Genomic DNA, 10,242 nt, shown 5'->3' with positions numbered 1-10,242 from the left:
TCACATACTTCCTCTCCATTCAACCAACTAATAGGGTAGTCTCTTCCTCTTCAATTTTTTTCGCTATTTTCTTATATTGCCTGATAATTTATGAATCCTCCATCTTTTAGTATTAGGATTACCCAAACAGTCACATCCAGGGGAAAACTCAAGTTGGGTCTAGTGTGTTCACCCGAACACCCTCGGTAAAAAAATACACGATATATATACGGTAAATCTTACGCATTTGTTTAGATGCATATATTTTTAAATACCTCAATAACAAATAAAAATAGATGGCTCAATCGTAAGACCCTTGAATATTAAGTTGCATGCCCCACGTTTGAATCTTCGCAACAATATGTTTTTATTTTTTTTATTGTTTTAGTTTATTTCTGTTTTAAAAAAAAGTTTTATTTTTCAAGCATTTTTTATTCTAAAAACGTGCCAAAAGTGTTGTTTTAAACCCAGAAAAAATTCAAATGTCCTATTTCGAAAGACTTATTTACAAGTTTATATTTTTATTTTCGAACCCCCTGAATGATAATTCTGGGTCGCCCACTCGCCACACCCACTTACCCCAACACTAAGCGACTCTTTGATTAAGAAATTCCCGACAGGGTATAAAACACTAATCCTATCTTCTTCAATTTTATTTTTTTTCTTCATCATTTCCTGATATAGTACATCACCTACACAGTCTTTTCTTCTATTTTATTTTATTTCTTCTTTATTTCATGATACATAAGGATCAGGATCCTTATTTTAGACGGTGTAAAAAATGTTCAAAATGCGGATGAAAGCGATCTACTGGTGGCTTTGGTAAGGACTTTGGATCGAGATACATGGATGACGTTTATGTTAATAACTAAAAAAAACTTGAGTAAACGTAGAAATAATGGATGTACATTCGTCTTCTAAATTGAATGTTTAGACGGAGACGTCAAAATAATTAGATTGTTGATTTTTTTTTCTCATTTTTCTTGTTCATCTTTTTCAGACATATATTAATTCAAATTTATAATGTATTTAGATGTTTTAATTTCTTAAATTAATGTATAATACCTTCATTCAAACATTATGATATATTACAATTTAATCATGTATAATGTATCGTGTTCAAATTACTAAACTATCTTACGGTTATTGTGACGATTCGAGAGCACCCCCTAGTCATAACCGGTGTATTCACCTCTTAGAGGTTTCATAAAAGTCACATGGATCATTCATTGCATACGATACTTAAAATAAATAAGAATTTTAAACTTTCTTCACACACGAAGAATACTTTCATTAATAAGCAAGAGGAACACTTTAAAACAGCTAACTTTACAATATGTCTCATTAAACCGTCTAAATACTTTTGGAGTACATCATTTGGGACTAAGCCCATACATGACTTCAAATAAATACTAACAAGACCTTAAAAGGAATATGTGGGTCTTGTTCTCGAATATATGAGGACGAGCCAAACCTTCATCTTTAAATCATAGAAACCTATCCATCATCCAAAGCATACCAAACCTCCAATCCCTAAATTTAGTCAAAAAGTGCAAAATAAGGGGTTACTACATTTAAGGACTAAGTATGGAGCCATGCAAAAATATGCAAAAACGAATATTTAGTATAGAAACATGCTTTCATGACATTTTGATAAAAACCTTCATCATAAGAGTTTAAGAGACATGAAGAGACTGGCTATACACCCTATTCAAGTACACTTAAGTGTTCCTCAAAGCCACCCTAGATAAGAACCTTTCTATTCGATATTCTATCACTAAGTAAACATTATTCATTTAAGCCATTTAGGAGATAACTAACAAAACAGAGGACTTCACGTAATTTTCTTGCAAGACCTTGGAAACTCACTTTTGCTTCTTCAAAACTTACTCCTGTCCTGTGTAGATAGCATCCCATTCAACTATTTCAACATCTTATAACACATTCAATAACTAGAGTACACATACCACATGATGAGAATAAACATTCAGCAACATAGACCTTACTAGCTAGGTATTGAATTTAGTGTCATAAGACCCCCACACTGTGGAAGGTGTTCTACATGCCAAACTAGGACACATCCCATGTAGCCACATGTTTTAGGGGATACTGAACAACTTATTTGTACTCTTGTCTCAAAACGTAAGTAGAGCTACAGCCTTAAGCGAATCCACTCGGTTCTTTGTCTTGGTTCTCATAGAGTAAGTTCATTCACATAAGTGTATTAGAGAAGGTACCATCACTAAGCCTACCAAATTAAATACCATTTCCAATAAGGGATCAACAAAGGTCTAGAGATCAAGGTTCATTAGGATAGCTCATTCATGAAACGGGTACCATGTTAGGTCTATCTGATTTACTTCAACTTTTCATATTCAAGTCTTGCACATTCATTCAGGATTTCAGACTAATATAAAAAGAACGCCTTTCTTAGGTCCACTGGCTCAAGACATACTTTAGAATACCTCATTTATCATTAAAAGAAGGTCATCAACATAGGTGTACTGATCCAAGACTTTCATTTATTCATTCTCAAGAAAGGATGTTTACAATTTCAAGTAGTCACATTCAACATAAATTTCACGTATCAAGTAGGTACAACTAGGTCTACCTAAGACGCCATATAAACATGTAAAGACTCTTCATAGTCAATCATCATCACACAGGAACATTTAGATGATTCATGCCTTTCATCACAATTAACTCGCATTATCAAAGACCACCTTCACATTAAAATCACATTATACAAGACCACACATATATTACATCACCCTTCACTTCATACCTTCATATATGCCATAACTTCTTTATACAAGGTCACATTGACTTCACATTACAAACTTCACATCATAAATTCACATATATCAGAACATGATAACACTATAATTCACATAATAATGTCGACAAGGAAATGATCACAATAAGAACAAGAAGTAACACCGCCACCATAAGTGGACCATACCAGACAAGAACAATTCTATATCAGTTCTACATTAGTAAGGGAATTAGGTCAAGTTACCATCTTCCAAAATCCAAGAACAACATTCCTTAAAATATCCAACAATTCACAATATAATTGTATAGTTAACAATTAAACTCAATTATACAACTCATTATAATCACAATTCCATCAACATTAGATGATGAGCAATAACCCAATTCTTTAGCCAAATTTGGAGATTTTGTGAGAATCAATGGTTCACCGATATTTTCATTATAAAACATAATTTAACATCAATAACATCATATACAATGATTTGAAATCATTCCATGCAAGAACCCTTGAGCTAGAGTAGAAATTGGACCTTTTCATAAACTTTAAAATCTTTGAAATACCTTTGAAATTGGATCTAAGGTGATAGCTAACCTTAGATAAAGAACTAACATACCTTGTTATAATAAATACCTTTAAAATTAAAGAAGAAATCCATTGGAATCCAAAACCTGAGCTCCGTCTTCACCTCAAGGTTCGATGGAGTTCTAGACAAAACTCTTTTAGGAGGGAAGGGTTTTGATTTTAGTAAAACTGAATAATGAATTCTAGTTGAGGCTTAAAGGTTTTAACACTCTTAAAATATATGAAAAACATAAAATGATTACCCTTCCCTTTAAAAGACTTTGGCGAACTACTGCAGAAATTGCAGGTCCATTTGACAATCACCAGACCATGGACTGTGGCCTAGTCCAGCCCTGTCAATGGGGTCTGTTGTTCTGGTTAGAGGCTCCAAAACCTGTAGGCCTTATTGACACCAAAGACTGACGTGCCACCAATGAATTGATGGTCTGTCGATTGGAGCCACCAATCATGCTGCCTGACAGTTTCTTGGCCATGAGACGGGGTACTCCTCAAGGGCCCCTTGTGGTTCCTTGGGGAGTCATACCTGGAAGTTTAACTACTAAACTTGATGTTCAACTAATATGGGTAATCTCCACATGACTTAGACCTCAAACAACACACTAACTTTAACCAAAACACATAAGAACACACTAGCACATAAACGACTAGTCTCCGAACGTCTTAGTCGTTCCTTGACGTTTGACGTCAAATACAACCAAACTAAAGAATAAAATAATTTTAATTTTAAATCAACAAGTTATGAACTCAGAAAACATATGCGTAGCTCTAGTTCGTTCTATTTCATTTTGAGGGTCGTAATATTTATTGTTTGGGATACATTAACTTAGTTTCGTGTATCTAGTTAATTTTTTTTCTTAAATTAATGTATAATATATTTTTTTCAAAACTCTGATACATTAAAATATAATCATTCACAATATATTGTGTTTAAATGTTAGTTTGATACATAAACTTAATTAGTTTTGATACTTGATATAAAACTTCAATTAAATATATCACGTATCTAGGTGTTGCTATGCGTCTTTTTATCTTGTTCAAATTTAAAAGTATATATATTTGTATACAATACCTTATGCATTAAAATGTCATACAAGTTGTGTATTATAAGCATAAATGGTGATATGTAAATGTTATTATGAGAAGTTTATTTAGTTTGAGGCAAAATGTGAAGATCTTGGAGGTATACAGATGATTCAATAAATATGAATCACACTAATACATATAGTAAATCATATATAAGATACACAACATAATGAAGAATCGTATACACAACATTCTATCATTTAAACAGTGTTAATATCAAATACAACTTTTTACCAAACATAATTGTACAAATTGTGTGTTAGATAAATAATTTTATGGAACACAATATTACATCTTTTAAACCACATAACTGATACATAATATAATGCATCAGACACAAAACATTCTATTCATGCATAAACCTAATATGTTTTGAATAACATTTACTTATTTAATGTATCTAGTATAAATACAACACTTATCAATTTAAACGAGATACATAAATAGTAATGTATTATAAATCTATTCATATCGGAAATAACTCGAAAAAGGAAAACACAATATAATAAAACGTATGAATGATCCATCAAAGCTATGCATCTCTTAAACCTTTTTGTTTGTTATATAAATGCATAAAGGTTAAATTAAAAATTCATACTCTTGTTTCATCACCTCAACGATGTATCAGATCTCCAAATTTTCATCAACTCATCAATCTTTCATTCAACTACAATGGTTGATTAGAGATTCACAAATCAACATTTTGACCAACAACAATTTCATCACTTTTTTATCGTTCATACATCAACTTACATTCTAAAATTATCGAATGTCTGAACAAGATCGATATGTTCATGTTGTATCAGTATATTTTGTCGACAATTTATATTGAAAAATTGAGTCTAATTTAGAAAGAATTGGAAAAAGAAATTTGGGATACATTAACTAGATTTTAATGCATTTTAAAATTTAAATTAGTTAGTAGCTTCTTTGATCATATACTACTATGGTGTCCACTAGGGATGTTCAAAATCAAATCGAAACTGATAAGCCGAACCAATAAAGATGTTATTCGTTTATAGTATTGGGTTATAGGTTTAGTGGTTTTGATAACAGTTTTGATTTTTTTTGTTATAGGGTTATCGGTTCTTAAGGGTTTACTATTTTTTCTTAAAGGGTTAACCGATAACCTGATATTAAATTAAATAGATATATTTATACCATTTTGTTTATAAAATCCTTGAATTAGAGTTTAACTTCCTACTTTAATTTTTGGTTATCTCAAACACTTGATTATTCTACAATGTAAAAATGTTTGCTTTTGAGCAAGATGTAACTTGTGAACTCAAGTGCATGGTTTATTTGGTTTGTCACCTTGTTTCTAAGTGATTTTCAATATTTTTTTGTGATAAATCTTAACGGTTAAACCGATAACCAAACCAATAACGATCAAAAACCTATAAACCAATAACCGATAAGTCAATATCTTAATGGTTCTATAATGGTTTAGCATCTTTACAAACCTATAACTAATAAGCCAACCCAATAAACTTCAAAATCGAACCGAACTTGCCGATACACAACCCTACTCCCCATGATATAGATGGGATGAAGAGCAATCCAAGCAACATAATCCACATTTTCCTATGATTTCCTTCTATTATATATTAGATTTTCAAGTTTTTACTCATCTCATCTATATACTGTAATGGTGGATTTGAGATTCACAAAAAATATTATTTGTCCAATAAATATTCATTATGTATATTATCAAATTTTTGATAAATTTGAATGATTATTCAATGAACATGAAACGATGAATAGAGAGAAAAAAATCAATTTTGAATATGTTGATTCCAAAAGAATTTGCATATTTAGAAGAGAACTGAGAGAAGAAAATTTAAATTTTGAATTGATTGAGGTTGTAACCATTTGGGAGAGTTTACATCAAATTGATTAGCATGATTAGGGGAACTCACATTCAAAATGGATTTTCTCTTTCCTTTATAAGTGTAACTCGATTTGTTTTGATGTATCGAAATTAATGTATCCAGCTTGTTTGCTAGGCATTTGGATAGCACTGATTATGAGGGACTTTTGTAAATTGAAAAAGAGTATGGATAAAATGTAATTTAGCTGCTTACACTATGGGATTTATGTATGCTATACTATAAACAATGCATGTGTAAAAGGTGTCTTCAAACCATATTGCTCGAGGATATTGTTAGTCATTTCCTGTAACGACCATTTTCGATCGTTTTGAGCACTAGAACTTTTATGTTAGAAAATACTTTCCGATTGATTTAAATAGGTGTTTTGGACTATTCATAATTATAACTATGAAATTAATGGGGTAGTATTATTAATTTATTTAGTTAGTGATTAAGAAAATAATATTAAAATTAATAGGGGTCACTTTTATCACTTTAATAATTGATTATATAAAAATTAGGGTTAAAAAAATAATCATAATTTGAAAAACAAAGAAGAAGGAAGAATCAGACGTGACAATAAAGAATTTTTATCTGCGGCGTCATTGAAAGAACAAATACAGGTAATATTATATCTATTAATGAATATGAAAAAAATGTCTTATGATTATTATAATTATGTTATTGTAATTATGAGATGAGAAATTGAAAAGAATGAGTTTCATTGGAAAGTAACGATTCAAACCTTCTGTGATTTGTTCGCAACTCACTTGTGGTGTCTTTTTACTATTAAATTATAATCAAATTTTGTACTATAAATTATACTTAGAATATGGGAGAAACAAATTAGAGTTATTACTTAATTCTTTTGTTGAATTTCTTTTTAAGTTTGATGGATAATATTGAGTAATAATGGTCAAAGTTTTTGATGGGAAATTAATAGATAATGATGACTATTTGAGGAATGATAATTGGCAGCATATGATAGATTTAAAGGTTAGGATATATGAGTGTTCATGCTCTTGGTGGTAACGTGATTGCACTTAGTTAATTATATTATATTATAGCATTATGATTATGCCTATTGCTATATAATCAAGATTAGGTGAATATGATTGGAAAATTAAAATCAAGTTATTATAGGAAGAAACTTAGGTGGTAAAATGGTTGATAACCAACATTAGGTTCTGGACGTGTTGTTAGTTGGCCACTGGTTTCGTAACCAGTGGCTTTCATCTTTGAATATTATAATAATTTGTTATCACATTATAGAATATATATTAATTATATTGAGATAGATAATTAAATATTAGGTGTATTGAGTTACTTGAATTTCATTAAGGTGATGTTAATGGAAGGAATTAAGATCTATCCTTAGGTTGAAATTTTGGGAAATTGATTATATAATTAGGTGAGTTTTTTGGTCTAAGCTAAACATAGACTAATCTGAGTGTTTATAGACTCGTTACCTTACAAATTGTGCATATATATACTTGATAGATTGAAAAGGTTCGGAGGCAATAAGGAAAGGAAAGACATTGGAGAAATAGTTACTTGACTTCAATTCTTCGGTGGAAGTAGGTTATGGTTTTTATACTATACGTAGTAAACTCTTAATAGCGAATGATATGTATGGGTAGTATTGTAAACCCTTCTATATGCTTAATTGTATGCTTGCATGAATGTGATTATGCAATTGTGATAAAATAAGCATGATGAAGCTATTGAATCCTAAATCTTGAGAAACCCTAATCTACTTTGTTAATGATGATGCCTTAGTGTAAAAGAAGGCTTGATGAACGAAAGTAGTGAGATTAGGGGATCCGGTGCCACGTTTTGGTACCAGGATAGTATATGAGGATCGGAGTGTCACGTTCCGACACCAGGATAGTATATGGATCGGGTGCCACGTTCTGGTACCAGGATAGTATATGAGGATCGGAGTGTCACATTCCGACACCAGGATAGTATATGGATCGGGTGCCACGTTCCGGTACCAGGATAGAATATGGATCGGTGTCACGTTTCGACACCAGGATAGAATGAGGATCGGAGTGTCACGTTCCGACACCAGGATAGTATATGAGGAGCGGAGTGTCACGTATCGACACGAGAGGAATAAAGATAATGAATCTTGAAAGATGTTAATATACTCAATCTAATGAACCTAATTCCCAAATGAGTATGATGAGGAGGCGTGAGTCCTCATTGATGTGCTTGGTGTTGTAACCAAGGGTTATGATAATTGTAAATGCTGCATGCTAAGGATATTAGTTGATTTTATGATGTTATCTGATATATACTGTTTTCTATTTTGAGTTGGCCGATGATACCTACTCAGTATTGGTGTTTGTACTGACCCCTACTTGTATTTGTTTTCTTTGTAAATTGTGGAGTGCAGCAAGCGTACCGTCGTCTTCAACTCAACCGCAACTCTAGCCAGTCTTCATTACTCCGGATATCAGGGTTAGCTAATGCTTCTAGCTTGGACTGGATCCTCCTCTTCATGTTTTGATGCCTTGAAGTTCCGGCATAGACTAGCTGTTTATGTATTTTAGCTTCTTAGATACTCCTAGATTTAGTAATTTGAAGTAGATGTTCTTGTGATGATGACTTCCAGATTTTGGGGATAATAATAGTTGTTGAGTTTTTAGAAGTTATTGAATTGGTTTTTATTAATGAGTTTAAGTCTTCCGCATTACTTTCTGTTGATATTATAATGAAATGTTAAGGTTTAGATTGATTGGTTCGCTCACATAGGAGGGTAAGTGTGGGTGCCAGTCGCGGCCCGATTTGGATCGTGACAAACTTGGTATCAGAGCATTAGGTTCGTTGATCTCATCACACAAGAACGAGTCTAGTAGAGTCTTGAGGAACTGTAGGGGGACGCCTTTACTTTTCTTTGAGAGGCTACAAGACTTTAGGAAAATTCCATTCTTTCTTTCATTCGTGCTACTACTTGAAGTCAATTGGTATCTAGGTGATACAAATTGGTATCTGAACTTCTTCACTCTATTTCAAATATGGGTACTACTAGAGTATTTGAAGTTGAAATAGCAACAACAGAAAGAAAAAAAATGTGTCCTTAGAAATAGATATATTTTCTCGATCGCAAAATGTGGTGGTAGTCTCATGTCGAGTGTCGGTTAATAAAGACACTACTATGACTTCATCGAGTGAGGGTATATTAGAGAAAGTCATCGATGCTTACTTGGTTAGAGTTAGGAAGTGTGTTATTTTTTTGCTATTGAATTGATCTAAGAAGTAAAACAAATTGTTTGGTCTAGAGAGAGAACATATTTGATAATGTTTTGCAATTATTCAATGGTTAGAAATATGTGGGCTATTTGGGTACGATATTATGGATTGGTATGATGTGTTCTAGTGAGGTATCCAACGGACTTTCACGGTGTGGCAGTACTAGGGTTATGTGGAAACAGGTACGTCGATTGTCAAGTATGAATACTAATTACTAAAGGAGTTACAAGTTGTATGACATCGTCAGATAATAAGATTTAGTGTTGCATTTACATTTGAGAAACCAACTAGTTTATTACTACACAAACTTAGATTGAGCATTATTTTGAAGGAAAATTTTAGTGGTTGAGCATTATTTTAAAGAAAATCTTCAGTGGTGGATATTTGGTACAAATATTAACACAACTTAAACTGTGCAATGTATCTTGAGGGTTTTGAGTGAGGACTGGTGGTTTTATCTTAAGCTTCAAAAGGTAGATTGATACTAGCATGAAAGACTTATAGGGAAAGAAAATCCTAGTGGGTATACTTTGGGTGAAGTAAAATGTCATGGGTTGTTGGTAAAAGGATGAGATCGATGAGTGATCTAAAGAAACAAGAATATTGACATATTGAAGGGTCTAACAGAATTTTGCACCATGAGAAGAATTTGAGAAAAGTGAAAGAATAAGACCTCTCGCATAAACCCATGGG

Source organism: Solanum lycopersicum, chromosome 6, assembly GCF_036512215.1.
Source record: "Solanum lycopersicum chromosome 6, SLM_r2.1".
Taxonomy (NCBI): Eukaryota; Viridiplantae; Streptophyta; class Magnoliopsida; order Solanales; family Solanaceae; genus Solanum; species Solanum lycopersicum.
Note: the sequence above shows the minus strand (reverse complement) of the source record.